Raw genomic sequence first — 13916 nt, forward strand, 5'->3', positions numbered from 1 at the left:
GAGTGAGCAGGAGAGTGGGATTAGACTGGGTGGGATATTAAAGGTACGGGGAGTGAGCGGGAGAGTGGGATTAGACTGGGTGCGATATTAAAGGTACGGGGAGTGAGCAGGAGAGTGGGATTAGACTGGGTGGGATATTAAAGGTACAGGGAGTGAGCAGGAGTGTGGGATTATACTGGGTGCGATATTAAAGGGTACGGGGATGAGCAGGAGAGTGGGATTAGACTGGTTGGGATATTAAAGAAACGGGGAGTGTGCAGGAGAGTGGGATTAGACTGGGTGCGATATTAAAATGTACGGGGAGTGAGCAGGAGAGTGGGATTAGACTGGGTGGGATATTAAAGGTACGGGGAGTGAGCAGGAGAGTGGGATTAGACTGGGTGCGATATTAAAGGTACGGGGAGTGAGCAGGAGAGTGGGATTAGACTGGGTGCGATATTAAAGGTACGGGGAGTGAGCAGGAGAGCGGGATTAGACTGGTGGTATATTAAAGTGTACGGGGAGTGAGCAGGAGAGTGGGATTAGACTGGGTGGGATATTAAAGGTAGGGGGAGTGAGCAGGAGAGTGGGATTAGATTGGGTGCGATATTAAAGGTACAGGGAGTGAGCAGGAGAGTGGGATTAGACTGGGTGGGATATTAAAGGTACGGGGAGTGAGCAGGAGAGTGGGATTAGACTGGGTGCGATATTAAAGGTACGGGGAGTGAGCAGGAGAGTGGGATTAGACTGGGTGGGATATTAAATGTACGGGGAGTGAGCAGGAGAGTGGGATCAGACTCGGTGCGATATTAAAGTGTACGGGGAGTGAGCTGAGAGTGGGATTAGACTGGGTGGGATATTAAAGTGTATGGGGAGTGAGCAGGAGAGTGGGATTAGACTGGGTGGGATATTAAAGTGTACGGGGAGTGAGCAGGAGAGTGGGATTAGGCTGGGTGCGATATTAAAGGTACGGGGAGTGAGTAGGAGAGTGGGATTAGACTGGGTGCGATATTAAAGTGTACGGGGAGTGAGCAGGAGAGTGGATTAGACTGGGTGCGATATTAAAGGTATGGGGAGTGAGCAGGAGAGTGGACTAGACTGGGTGCGATATTAAAGGTATGGGGAGTGAGCAGGAGAGTGGGATTCGGCTGGGTGGGATATTAAAGTGTACGGGGAGTGAGCAGGAGAGTGGGATTAGACTGGGTGGGATATTAAAGGTACGGGGAGTGAGCAGGAGAGTGGGATTAGACTGGGTGGGATATTAATGTGTACGGGGAGTGAGCAGGAGAGTGGGATTAGACTGGGTGGGATATTAAAGGTACGGGGAGTGAGTAGGAGAGTGGGATTAGACTGGGTGCGATATTAAAGGTATGGGGAGTGAGCAGGAGAGTGGATTACACTGGGTGCGATATTAAAGGTACGGGGAGTGAGCAGGAGAGTGGGATTAGGCTGGGTGGGATATTAATGTGTACGGGGAGTGAGCAGGAGAGTGGGATTAGACTGGGTGGGATATTAAAGGTACGGGGAGTGAGTAGGAGAGTGGGATTAGACTGGGTGGGATATTAATGTGTACGGGGAGTGAGCAGGAGAGTGGGATTAGACTGGGTGGGATATTAAAGGTACGGGGAGTGAGCAGGAGAGTGGGATTAGACTGGGTGCGATATTAAAGGTACGGGGAGTGAGCAGGAGAGTGGGATTAGACTGGGTGGGATATTAAAGGTACGGGGAGTGAGCAGGAGTGTGGGATTATACTGGGTGCGATATTAAAGGGTACGTGGAGTGAGCAGGAGAGTGGGATTAGACTGGGTGGGATATTAATGTGTACGGGGATGAGCAGGAGAGTGGGATTAGACTGGGTGGGATATTAAAGCTACGGGGAGTGAGCAGGAGAGTGGGATTAGACTGGGTGGGATATTAAAGGTACGGGGAGTGAGCTGAGAGTGGGATTAGACTGGGTGGGATATTAAAGTGTATGGGGAGTGAGCAGGAGAGTGGGATTAGACTGGGTGGGATATTAAAGTGTACGGGGAGTGAGCAGGAGAGTGGGATTAGACTGGGTGCGATATTAAAGGTACGGGGAGTGAGCTGAGAGTGGGATTAGACTGGGTGGGATATTAAAGTGTACGGGGAGTGAGCAGGAGAGTGGGATTAGACTGGGTGTGATATTAAAGGTACGGGGAGTGAGCAGGAGAGTGGGATTAGACTGGGTGGGATATTAAAGGTACGGGGAGTGAGCAGGAGAGTGGGATTAGACTGGGTGCGATATTAAAGGTACGGGGAGTGAGTAGGAGAGTGGGATTAGACTGGGTGCGATATTAAAGTGTACGGGGAGTGAGCAGGAGAGTGGATTAGACTGGGTGCGATATTAAAGGTATGGGGAGTGAGCAGGAGAGTGGATTAGACTGGGTGCGATATTAAAGGTATGGGGAGTGAGCAGGAGAGTGGGATTAGGCTGGGTGGGATATTAAAGTGTACGGGGAGTGAGCAGGAGAGTGGGATTAGACTGGGTGGGATATTAATGTGTATGGGGAGTGAGTAGGAGAGTGGGATTAGACTGGGTGGGATATTAAAGGTACGGGGAGTGAGCAGGAGAGTGGGATTAGACTGGGTGGGATATTAATGTGTACAGGGAGTGAGCAGGAGAGTGGGATTAGACTGGGTGGAATATTAAAGGTACGGGGAGTGAGCAGGAGTGTGGGATTATACTGGGTGCGATATTAAAGGGTACGGGGAGTGAGCAGGAGAGTGGGATTAGACTGGGTGGGATATTAAAGTGTACGGGGATGAGCAGGAGAGTGGGATTAGACTGGTTGGGATATTAAAGGTACGGGGAGTGTGCAGGAGAGTGGGATTAGACTGGGTGCGATATTAAAATGTACGGGGAGTGAGCAGGAGAGTGGGATTAGACTGGGTGGGATATTAAAGGTACGGGGAGTGAGCAGGAGAGTGGGATTAGACTGGGTGGGATATTAAAGGTACGGGGAGTGAGCAGGAGAGTGGGATTAGACTGGGTGGGATATTCATGTGTACGGGGAGTGAGCAGGAGAGTGGGATTAGACTGGGTGGGATATTAAAGGTACGGGGAGTGAGCAGGAGAGTGGGATTAGACTGGGTGGGATATTAAAGGTATGGGGAGTGAGCAGGAGAGTGGATTAGGCTGGGTGGGATATTAAAGTGTACGGGGAGTGAGCAGGAGAGTGGGATTAGACTGGGTGCGATATTAAAGGTACAGGGAGTGAGCAGGAGAGTGGGATTAGACTGGGTGGGATATTAAAGGTACGGGGAGTGAGCAGGAGAGTGGGATTAGACTGGGTGCGATATTAAAGGGTAGGGGGAGTGAGCAGGAGAGTGGGATTAGACTGGGTGGGATATTAAAGGGTACGGGGAGTGAGCTGAGAGTGGGATTAGACTGGGTGGGATATTAAAGTGTACGGGGAGTGAGCAGGAGAGTGGGATTAGACTGGGTGCGATATTAAAGGTACGGGGAGTGAGCTGAGAGTGGGATTAGACTGGGTGGGATATTAAAGTGTACGGGGAGTGAGCAGGAGAGTGGGATTAGACTGGGTGGGATATTTAAGTGTACGGGGAGTGAGCAGGAGAGTGGGATTAGACTGGGTGCGATATTAAAGGTACGGGGAGTGAGCTGAGAGTGGGATTAGACTGGGTGGGATATTAAAGTGTATGGGGAGTGAGCAGGAGAGTGGGATTAGACTGGGTGCGATATTAAAGGTACGGGGAGTGAGCAGGAGAGTGGGATTAGACTGGGTGGGATATTAAAGGTACGGGGAGTGAGCAGGAGAGTGGGATTAGACTGGGTGGGATATTAAAGGTACGGGGAGTGAGCAGGAGAGTGGGATTAGACTGGGTGCGATATTAAAGGTACGGGGAGTGAGCTGAGAGTGGGATTAGACTGGGTGTGATATTAAAGGGTACGGGGAGTGAGCAGGAGAGTGGGATTAGACTGGGTGCGATATTAAAGGTATGGGAAATGAGTAGGAGAGTGGGATTAGACTGGGTGCGATATTAAAGGTACGGGGAGTGAGCAGGAGAGTGGGATTAGACTGGGTGCGATATTAAAGGTACGGGGAGTGAGCTGAGAGTGGGATTAGACTGGGTATGATATTAAAGGGTACGGGGAGTGAGCTGAGAGTGGGATTAGACTGGGTGCGATATTAAAGGTACGGGGAATGAGTAGGAGAGTGGGATTAGACTGGGTGCGATATTCAAGGTACGGGGAGTGAGCAGGAGAGTGGGATTAGACTGGGTGCGATATTAAAGGTACGGGGAGTGAGCAGGAGAGTGGGATTAGACTAGGTGGGATATTAAAGGTACGGGGAGTGAGCAGGAGAGTGGGATTAGACTGGGTGCGATATTAAAGGTACGGGGAGTGAGTAGGAGAGTGGGATTAGACTGGGTGCGATATTAAAGGATACGGGGAGTGAGCAGGAGAGTGGGATTAGACTGGGTGCGATATTAAAGGTACGGGGAGTGAGCAGGAGAGTGGGATTAGACTGGGTGCGATATTAAAGGTACGGGGAGTGTGCAGGAGAGTGGGATTAGACTGGGTGGGATATTAAAGGTACGGGGAGTGAGCAGGAGAGTGGGATTAGACTGGGTGCGATATTAAAGGTACGGGGAGTGATTAGGAGAGTGGGATTAGACTGGGTGCGATATTAAAGGTACGGGGAGTGAGCAGGAGAGTGGGATTAGACTGGGTGCAATATTAAAGTGTACGGGGAGTGAGCAGGAGAGTGGGATTAGACTGGGTGCGATATTAAAGGGTACGGGGAGTGAGTAGGAGAGTGGGATTAGACTGGGTGCGATATTAAATGTACGGGGAGTGAGCAGGAGAGTGGGATTAGACTGGGTGCGATATTAAAGGTACGGGGAGTGAGCAGGAGAGTGGGATTAGACTGGGTGCGATATTAAAGGTTACGGGGAGTGAGTAGGAGAGTGGGATTAGACTGGGTGCGATATTAAAGGTACGGGGAGTGAGCAGGAGAGTGGGATTAGAGTGGGTGCGATATTAAAGGGTACGGGGAGTGAGCAGGAGAGTGGGATTAGACTGGGTGCGATATTCAAGGTACGGGGAGTGTGCAGGAGAGTGGGATTAGACTGGGTGCGATATTAAAGGTACGGGGATTGAGCAGGAGAGTGGGATTAGACTGGGTGCGATATTAAAGGGTACGGGGAGTGAGTAGGAGAATGGGATTATACCCACTTTAATCCCAACGGAAGTGCCGGTTTCGTGCATGCACTGCGATTGCGCGGGAAACCGGCACTTCCGTTCCCTTGAAAGAAGGGGCTGACAGGTAGAACGCGTGCACCGGAGAGGCAGCGCGTGCGCATCGAACTTACGTTTTTTTTGCAGGTTTCTCCGGGAGGGTAAGTCTACAGCAGTTACACTTTTAACAAGCAAGCGCAAGGCCTGCTTTAAACAAGGTAAGTGGTGAATTAATTAAAATTAAAACATTTTTTCCACAGGTTTATTATTTTTAAATACTTTAAAGAAAGGTAAGTTTATTTTTAGGTAATTTACAGTTATTTTTAAAATGTGATGTTTTTTTAAACATTTATTTGAGGCTTTAGTGATGTTTTGGGGCTTATAGTATTTATAGGTTTGACAGGTCTTCCTGTCAAACTTATGAATGAAGCATTCCCTGCTACCATTGGCTCTCCATGGCCCACGTGATCCCAGGGGATGCATCGAACTAACGGCGCCCCTGGGATACACAAGCACTGCGCGCCGGCAGTTGGAGCAGGCCCAGGATCGGAATCCCACGCGGGCCCTCAGCTCAACGGCCGGCGCGCTAGCTAAGTGCAGGTCGGGGGCTTCCACCCGCGGGAAGCCCCCGACCTGAATTTCTGGGTCTTTCATGCCCTCAGGACGTCCTGAAGTGCTTTACATCTGAGGAAGCATTTTTGAAGTGTAGTCACTGTTGTAATGTAGGGCAAATAAGATAGTCACCAAGAAATCAAATCAGGAGTTCAGAAGTAACTTCTTTACCCAGAGAGTGGTGAGAATGTGGAGTGGTTCAGGCGAACAGTTTAGATGCATTTAATGAGAGGCTAGATACACATATGAGGGAGAAGGGAATAAATACATAAGAACAAAAGAACTAGGAGCAGGAGTCGGCCATTCGGCCCCTCGAGCTTGCTCCACCATTCAATGAGATCATGGCTGATCTTCTACCTCAACACCACCTTCCCACTCTACTCCCATATCCCTTGATTCCCATAATATTCAAAAATCTATCGAACCCTGTCTTGAATATACTCAATGACTTAGCCTCCACCGCCCTTTGGGGCAGAGAATTCCAAAGATTCACCACCCTCTGAGTGAAGAAATTTCTCCTCATCTCAGTCCTAAATGGCCGACCCCTTATTCTGAGACTGTGAGCCCTGGTTTGAGACTCCCCAGCCAGGGGAAACATCCTCCCTGCATCTATTATGTCCGTGTATAATTGAGACATGGACTGCAGGAGTTGATTATAACAAGTCTTTACTGAATGGAGACAACCTGGAAACTGAAACTACAGAAGCCTGCAAGGGCCTTTTATACAGGGGTGGTCACTGCCGGTACTGCAGTCTGAGACCAGTTATTCCCTTAAAGGTACATACACGACAATTCCTCCCCTTTTAGATAAACAGTACATAACATTCATTTAACAACTAAATAATAACTAATTACAATTACAATTACGGTTGCTGGATACATTGGTTGAAGTTAAGCAATTATAAGTTCAGTCTTTGAGGAGGCTTCCTGATTCTGTCCGGATAACGCCTCTTTGGGATATCAGGGTTTTCTGGCAAGGTTGAGTCGGGATCAATGTCGTTGTTTGGTTCGCCTGCTTCCAATATCACCGATTCTGCGGTAGATGCAATTTGTACTTCGGTTTCATCGCCAGGTGTATCAGATCGTGGTGTGGAGTTGACGTTTTCCAGTGACTCTAGAATCTGGTCAGCATGGCGTCTTACAATGCTCTCTCCAACGTCCACGGTATACATTAGAGGTCCTTGCCGTGTACAGATCGTTCCTGGCTGCCATTTCTCTGTGCGGTAGTCCCGGGCCAAACTGGATCTTAAAACTCCTGGTCGGCCTTTCATTCATATTCTGAAACTGCCTGTTCTCCACATCTCTTCTGATGTTTGGCTTAACCAAATCCAAGCGGCATCGTAGTCTTTGATTGAAGAACATCATGGCTGGAGTTTGGTTGGTAACCGCATGTGTCGCATTCCGGTAGGCAAACAAGAAGTTATCCACCTTGTGTTGTAGGGGTATATCTTCATTACACATTGCCTTGATAGCCTTCTTGAATGTTTGAACAAACCTCTCGGCCAATCCATTAGTGGCTGGATGATATGGGGCGGATGTGTAATGCTTAACACCATTGTTCTTTAAGAACGTCCGGAACTCTTCAGACACAAACTGTGGTCCATTGTCAGAGCAAATCTGTTCAGGCAGCCCATTCCTGGCGAATATGGTCCGTAAGACTGTGATAGTTTTTTCTGTGGTGGTTGAGGACATTTTTATTACCTCTGGCCACTTTGAATGTGCATCCACCGCAATTAAAAACATCGAGTCCATAAAGGGACCAGCAAAATCAATGTGCACCCTTTGCCATGGAGATGAGGGCCACTCCCATGGATGTAGAGGGGCTTGTGGTGGGGCGTTTTGGACCTTCTGGCATCCTGTACAGCTCTTGGTCATGTCTTCGATTTCTCTATCGATTCCCGGCCACCACACAAACGCTCTGGTTAAGTTTTTCATTTTTACCCCTCCCAGATGACCCTCATGAAGCTCATTGAGCACTCTATCCTTCAATTTGGGTGGAATTACTACTCTGGATCCACACATCAAGGTTCCTCTGCACACTGACAGCTGTTCTCTTCTCGGCGAGAATGCTGGCAGCAGTGGTTCGTCATGTGCTGGCCATCCCTTCACCGTTAAATCATAGACCCAGGAGAGTGTCGGGTCATTTCGTGTTTCCTTTTCTATGTTTGCATTCGTCACAGGGAGACATTCGACTATAGTCGAGTGGAATAACTCCACTGGATCCACTGCCAGTTCTTCTTCCACCGTCGGCAACGGTAGGCGCGACAATCCATCAGCATTCCCATGCTGTTTAGTTCCTTTGTACTCGATGTCATATTGGTGTGCCCCTAGGAAAAGGGACCACCTCTGTAGCCGTTGTGCCGTCATTATCGGTACGCCCTTCTGAGGGTTGAAAATGGAGACGAGAGGTTGATGATCAGTTAGTAGAGTAAATTTCTGACCGTGCAGGTAGTGATTGAACTTCTTCACCCCCCACACCAGGTTGAGGGCCTCTCTGTCAATCTGGGCGTAGTTACGCTCGGCTGAAGTTAACAAGCGTGACGCAAAAGCTATTGGCCTCTCTGAACCATCAAGGAATTTATGTGACAGTACCGCCCCAATGCCGTAGGGAGACGCATCACACGCCAGTCTTATCGGTAGTGATGGGTTGTAGTGAGCCAATACTTCTCTTGAAGTGATTTGGTCCTTACTCTTCTGAAAGGCCCGCTTACATTCATCGCTCCATTTCCATGCTACTCCCGTTCGTAGTAGGGCGTTCAGTGGATGCAGAATTGTGGACAAATTCGGCAAAAACTTACGGTAGTAATTCACCAATCCGAGGAATGACCTCAGTTGCGACACATTTTCAGGCGCTGGAGTCTTAACTACCACTTCAATTTTGTCAGGGGACTTATGCAAGCCCTCTTCATCAATCACGTGGTCACAATACGATATCCGTTTCTTAAAAAACTCGCACTTGGGGCAATTGGCTCGTAGCCCATGTTCACGTAGTCCAGTGAGCACATGCTCTAGGTTGGCAAGGTGTTCACTGTCATCTTCACCTGTCACTAGGATGTCGTCCAAGTAACACTGAGTCCCCGGAATCCCTTGCAGGACTTGTTCCATCACTCTTTGCCATATCGCCGGAGCTGATGCTACTCCGAATACCGGTCGATTATACTGATAAAGACCTTTGTGAGTGTTTATCGTGAGATACTTGCTAGAGGATTCTTCAACCTCCATCTGCAAATATGCTTGTGCTAGGTCAATTTTTGTAAAACGCTTCCCTCCAGATAGTGAGGCGAAGATATTTTCTATCCTTGGAAGAGGATATTGTACTGTGTGAAGGACTGGGTTCACTGTCACCTTGAACTCCCCACAGATGTGAACCTTCCTTGGCTCCTCAGACTTATTGTTTAACGTTTTCTTCATGACAGGAACGATGGGTGTCGCCCACTCACTCCAGTCTACCTTAGATAACACGCCTGCATTCTCCAGATTCTCCAGCACTGCCTCGACGGCTGGGCGAATTGCATATGGTACCGGTCTTGCTTTGAAAAACTTGGGAATTGCATTCTCCTCTATTTTTATCGAGGCGGTTACGCCTTTAAGAGTGCCCAGTTCTTGTTGAAATACCTCTTTGGCGTCAGCTAAGATTGTTGACAATCGTCCAGGAGTGATGTCGTCATCATTTTTACCAGCCACCATCAGTGCCTGAATGGAGTGCCAGTCTAAACTTATCTTCCTGATCCATTCACGTCCCAATAACGGTGGTCCACCATCTTGCAGAATGTAGAGATACAATTTCTGTATTTTCTTGCCGTTGTATTCGACAGGCACCCTTATTTTTCCTCTGGGGTATACTTTTTGCCCCGTATACGTCCTCAAGACAATGGATGTCTCTCTCAAGGGTATGTGTGAGAATAGCCGCTCGTAGTCTCGTCGATTCATGACGGTTAGAGCTGATCCTGTATCCAATTCCATTTTGACTTGGGACCCTGCTATCGTGAGGGTGACCCAAATGGTTCGGTGATCCTCTTTTGCGATTACGTTGTGAAGTTTGAGACAGCTTAGTCTCTTGTTCCCGGATTCACTATCGCTCATCTGGTCTTCGGAACTACTGTCCGTCATCTTTTGTACTTTCCTGTACGGTTCCTTAGTAGCCTTTTTGTTGTCGTTGGTCTTCTTCCCAGACCTGCAAACTCGTGCAATGTGTCCCATCTTTCCGCATTGCCTGCATATTTTGTCCTTGGACCAGCAGTCCTTCTGGTCATGGTTTGTTCTGCCGCAGCGATAACATTTTGCAAATCCCCGTGTCATTTCGTGGGTGCCGTATTCCTGTGGCTTTTGTTGTATTTCCGCAGCTCCCCTTGCTGCTGCTTCGTACGATACTGCCACGCTGAAAGCCTTATCTAGCGTCAGCTCTTTCTCTGAGAGTAACCTCTTCTGGGTTCCTTCACTCAGGAGTCCACAGACAAATTTGTCCCGTAAGGTATCTGCCAGTCCTGCTCCGAACTGGCAGTGCTTTGATAGCTTGCGTAGTTCCGTAAGGTAATCAGCATTGCTCTCATTTATATGTTGATTTCTCCTGTGGAATTTAAATCTTTCTGCTATCAGCAGCGGTGTAGGATTTAGGTGTTCCTGTAGGATAGCAAAAATTTCGTTAAAACTCTTCGCCTTCAGTTTGGCTGGAGTAATCAGGTCCCGCAATAGGCCGTACGTTCTTGCGACCATTAAATTTAGCAATACCGATGCCTTTTTCTCATCGGCTATTTCGTTTGCCTCGCAATATACCTCGACTCTTTCCACATACGTGGTCCAGTCTTCTATTGCATTATCGAAGGCAGTGATAGCTCCAGTCTTTGGCATCTTGAAAATCTAAGATGGCGCCTCCCGCGCTTTTCCTTCATCCCCGATGGATCAAAATGGCGCCTCCCGCGCTTTTCCTTCTTCCCCGCCGAGTTAAGATGGCGCCTCCCGCGCTTTCCTGCCGCTGCCGCTGCTGCCAACGCTGTTGCTGGCGATTATATTTATTTCACTATCCTGTAATGGTGACGCCCTATGGCCTTCGCGCCTCCCCGATCGCTGCTGCCAACGCCGCTCTCCGCGGTGTTTTTATTTTTCTGTCGCGGTTCAATATTTGCTCCGTTAATTGAAGAACCATCCCCGTCGTGGAGCGGACCCTCTGGGACACTTCCCTCCCTCTTCTTAGGTCCGAAAACGCTGCCCGGCTTCGAAGCACCGGCCGCGCCCTGTGTGCTCCACCCTCTCTCTCTCTCTTTGCTTCCCGACTCGCTGCCCGGCCCCGTTGCAGAGCCACCCGATCGAGTTCTAGCCCGCCGCAGCCCAGGAAGGATCAGTGCACTACCTGCCACCAGCCCGATTAGCTGGGAAACCACAGACTGGAGTACCAAGCCTGGCTCTCGACAGTCTCTCCTGCAACTTTTCAATTCGATGATTTGGAGGGCGGTTGCCCACTGTCGACGCCCGTTTCTCGAGTTCCTTTGGATTATTTTTTTTTTCTTTCTTCTGGCTTCGACCTTCAATAACGTCGTCTGAGGTGCTGCCGAGTTGCAGGTAAGTTCGTTTCTTACTCGTCGCCAGTATTATGTCCGTGTATAATTGAGACATGGACTGCAGGAGTTGATTATAACATGTCTTTACTGAATGGAGACAACCTGGAAACTGAAACTACAGAAGCCTGCTAGGGCCTTTTATACAGGGGTGGTCACTGCCGGTACTGCAGTCTGAGACCAGTTATTCCCTTAAAGGTACATACACAACAGCATCTACCCTGTCAAGCCCTGTAACAATTTTGTATGTTTCAATGAGATCACCTCTCATTCTTCTAAACTCTAGAGAATATACGCCTAGTCTACTCAATCTCTCCTCATAGGACAATCCCCCCATCCCAGGAACCAGTCTGGTGAACCTTTGTTGCACTCCCTAGAATAGAGGGTTAATCTGATAGAGTGAGATAAGGAAGGATGGGAGGAGGTTCGAGTGGAGCATAAAAACTGGCATGGACTGGTTGAGCTGAATGGCCTGTTTCTGTGCTGTATATTCTATATAATATAACCTCTCCTCCACCTCTCTCGAACCCTCCACGGTCTCTAAACTATCAGACTGCTTGTCCGACATCCAGCACCGGATGAGTAGAAATTTCCTCCAATTAAATATTGGGAAGATCAATATTGTAATGAAACGTTTCAGGCCATTGTCATTGGTTCAGACCAAACTCCGTCTCCTTCCCACTGATTCGATCTCTCTCCCCGGCAACTATCGAAAGCTGACCAAGTCTGTTTGAAACCTTGGTGTCATATTTGATCACGAATTGAGCTTCCTACCTCATATCCGTTCTATCACTAACACTGCCCATTTCCACCTTCGTAACATCGTCCGTCTCCGCTCTTGCCTCAGCTCATCTGCTGCTGAAACCCTCATCCACACCTTCAATCCCTCTAGACTTGACTATTCCAACGCACTCCTGGCCGGCCTCCCTAGTTCTACCCTCCATAAACTTGAGGTCATCTAAAGCTCTGCTGTCCGTGTCCTAACTTGCACCAAGTCCCGTTCACCCATCACCCCTGTGCTCGCTGACCTACATTGGCTCCCAGTTAAGCAACGCCTCGATTTTAAAATTCTCATCCTTGTTTACAAATCCCGCCATGGCCTCGCCTCTTCTTATCTCTGTAATCTCCGTCAGCCCTATAATCCCCCTAGACCTCTGCGCTCTGCCTACTCTGGCCTTTTGAACATCCCCGATTTTAATCGCTCCACCATTGTTGGCCGTGCCTTCAGCTGCTGAGGCCCTGAGCTCTGAAATTCCCTCCCTAAACCTCTCCGCCTCTCTCTACTCATTTAAGATGCTCCTTATAACCTACCTCTTCGACCAAGCTTTTGGTCATCTACCCTAACATCTCCTATAGGGCGCGGTGCCAAATTTTGATTTTATTTTTGATTATACTCCTGTGAGGCGCATTGGGACGTTTTATTACATTAACGGTGCTATATAAATATAAGTTGTTGTTGTGATTCTATGTAACACAATTCACACACAGCACGATCCCACAAACAGCAATGAAATAATTGACCAGATAATCTGCTTTAGTGATGTTGGTTGAGGGATAAATATTGTACCAGGGCATCAGGGAGAACTCCCCTGCTCTTCTTCAACTTGTGCCATGAGATCTCTTACATCCACCTGAGGGCAGACCAGGCCTCTGGTTAATGCTTCATCTGAAAGGCGCAACCTGCGGACATTGCCGCGCTCCCTCAATACTGCACTGGAGTGTCAGCTTCGATTTTTGTGCTCAAGCCTCTGGAACCCACACCCTTCTGGGGAGCGCGCCACCTACTGAGCCATGGCTGACATCGAAGTGAAGTTATGTGATGGGGGGTTTGGAAAATTAGATTGGACACAAAGCAAACAGTGTTGGGAGAAAACAAAAGTGAGAGGAAATGAAGGCAAATTGTAAAGATTCAAAGCAGGATAAGAATGAATCATTTTTTGTTTGCTTCTGTGCTGAATGTGTGCGATTTGGTCCAAGTGTGGGTGAGATCCGTCGCATGGCCTGTGGTACTGGAGGATACTTCCTTTATCAGGGGCATCTGGCAATGTGAGTCATTTTCAGGAAGGCTCCTGCCCCTGGACTCACCGCCCCCCCCTCCACCGCCCCCCCTCCACCACCCCCCCGTCCACCGCCCCCCCGGACCTTCTCCCTGATCCAGAGGATACTAAAATTCCCAACACGGATCTGGAAGCGTCATATTCAGTAAAATATCAGGAGGTCACACTTGACACTAACGGAACTCATTCCAATTGTGATTCTTGAGGTACTTTGTGAGAGTTCTACACTGCAAAAGGCTTTGAACCCACCTTCCTGAACTCATTACTCACGAGCAAACTTTTACTTTTTCCTGTTTATTACCACGACATAATCAACAAAACATCCACTTTGGAAGCTGCTGAACCACCTGGCCATTTCTTTCATTGCTGTTTTTATGAGGGCATCAGTGGTCTCATTTATCATTCATTGTGGGACTGGGGTACACCACAATCTGTACCTCATTGTGGGACTGGGGTACACCACAATCTGTACCTCATTGTGGGACTGGGGTA

This window comes from Somniosus microcephalus, chromosome 20, assembly GCF_052327205.1.
Source record: "Somniosus microcephalus isolate GS21.2 chromosome 20, FLI_Smic_1.0, whole genome shotgun sequence".
Classification (NCBI taxonomy): domain Eukaryota; kingdom Metazoa; phylum Chordata; class Chondrichthyes; order Squaliformes; family Somniosidae; genus Somniosus; species Somniosus microcephalus.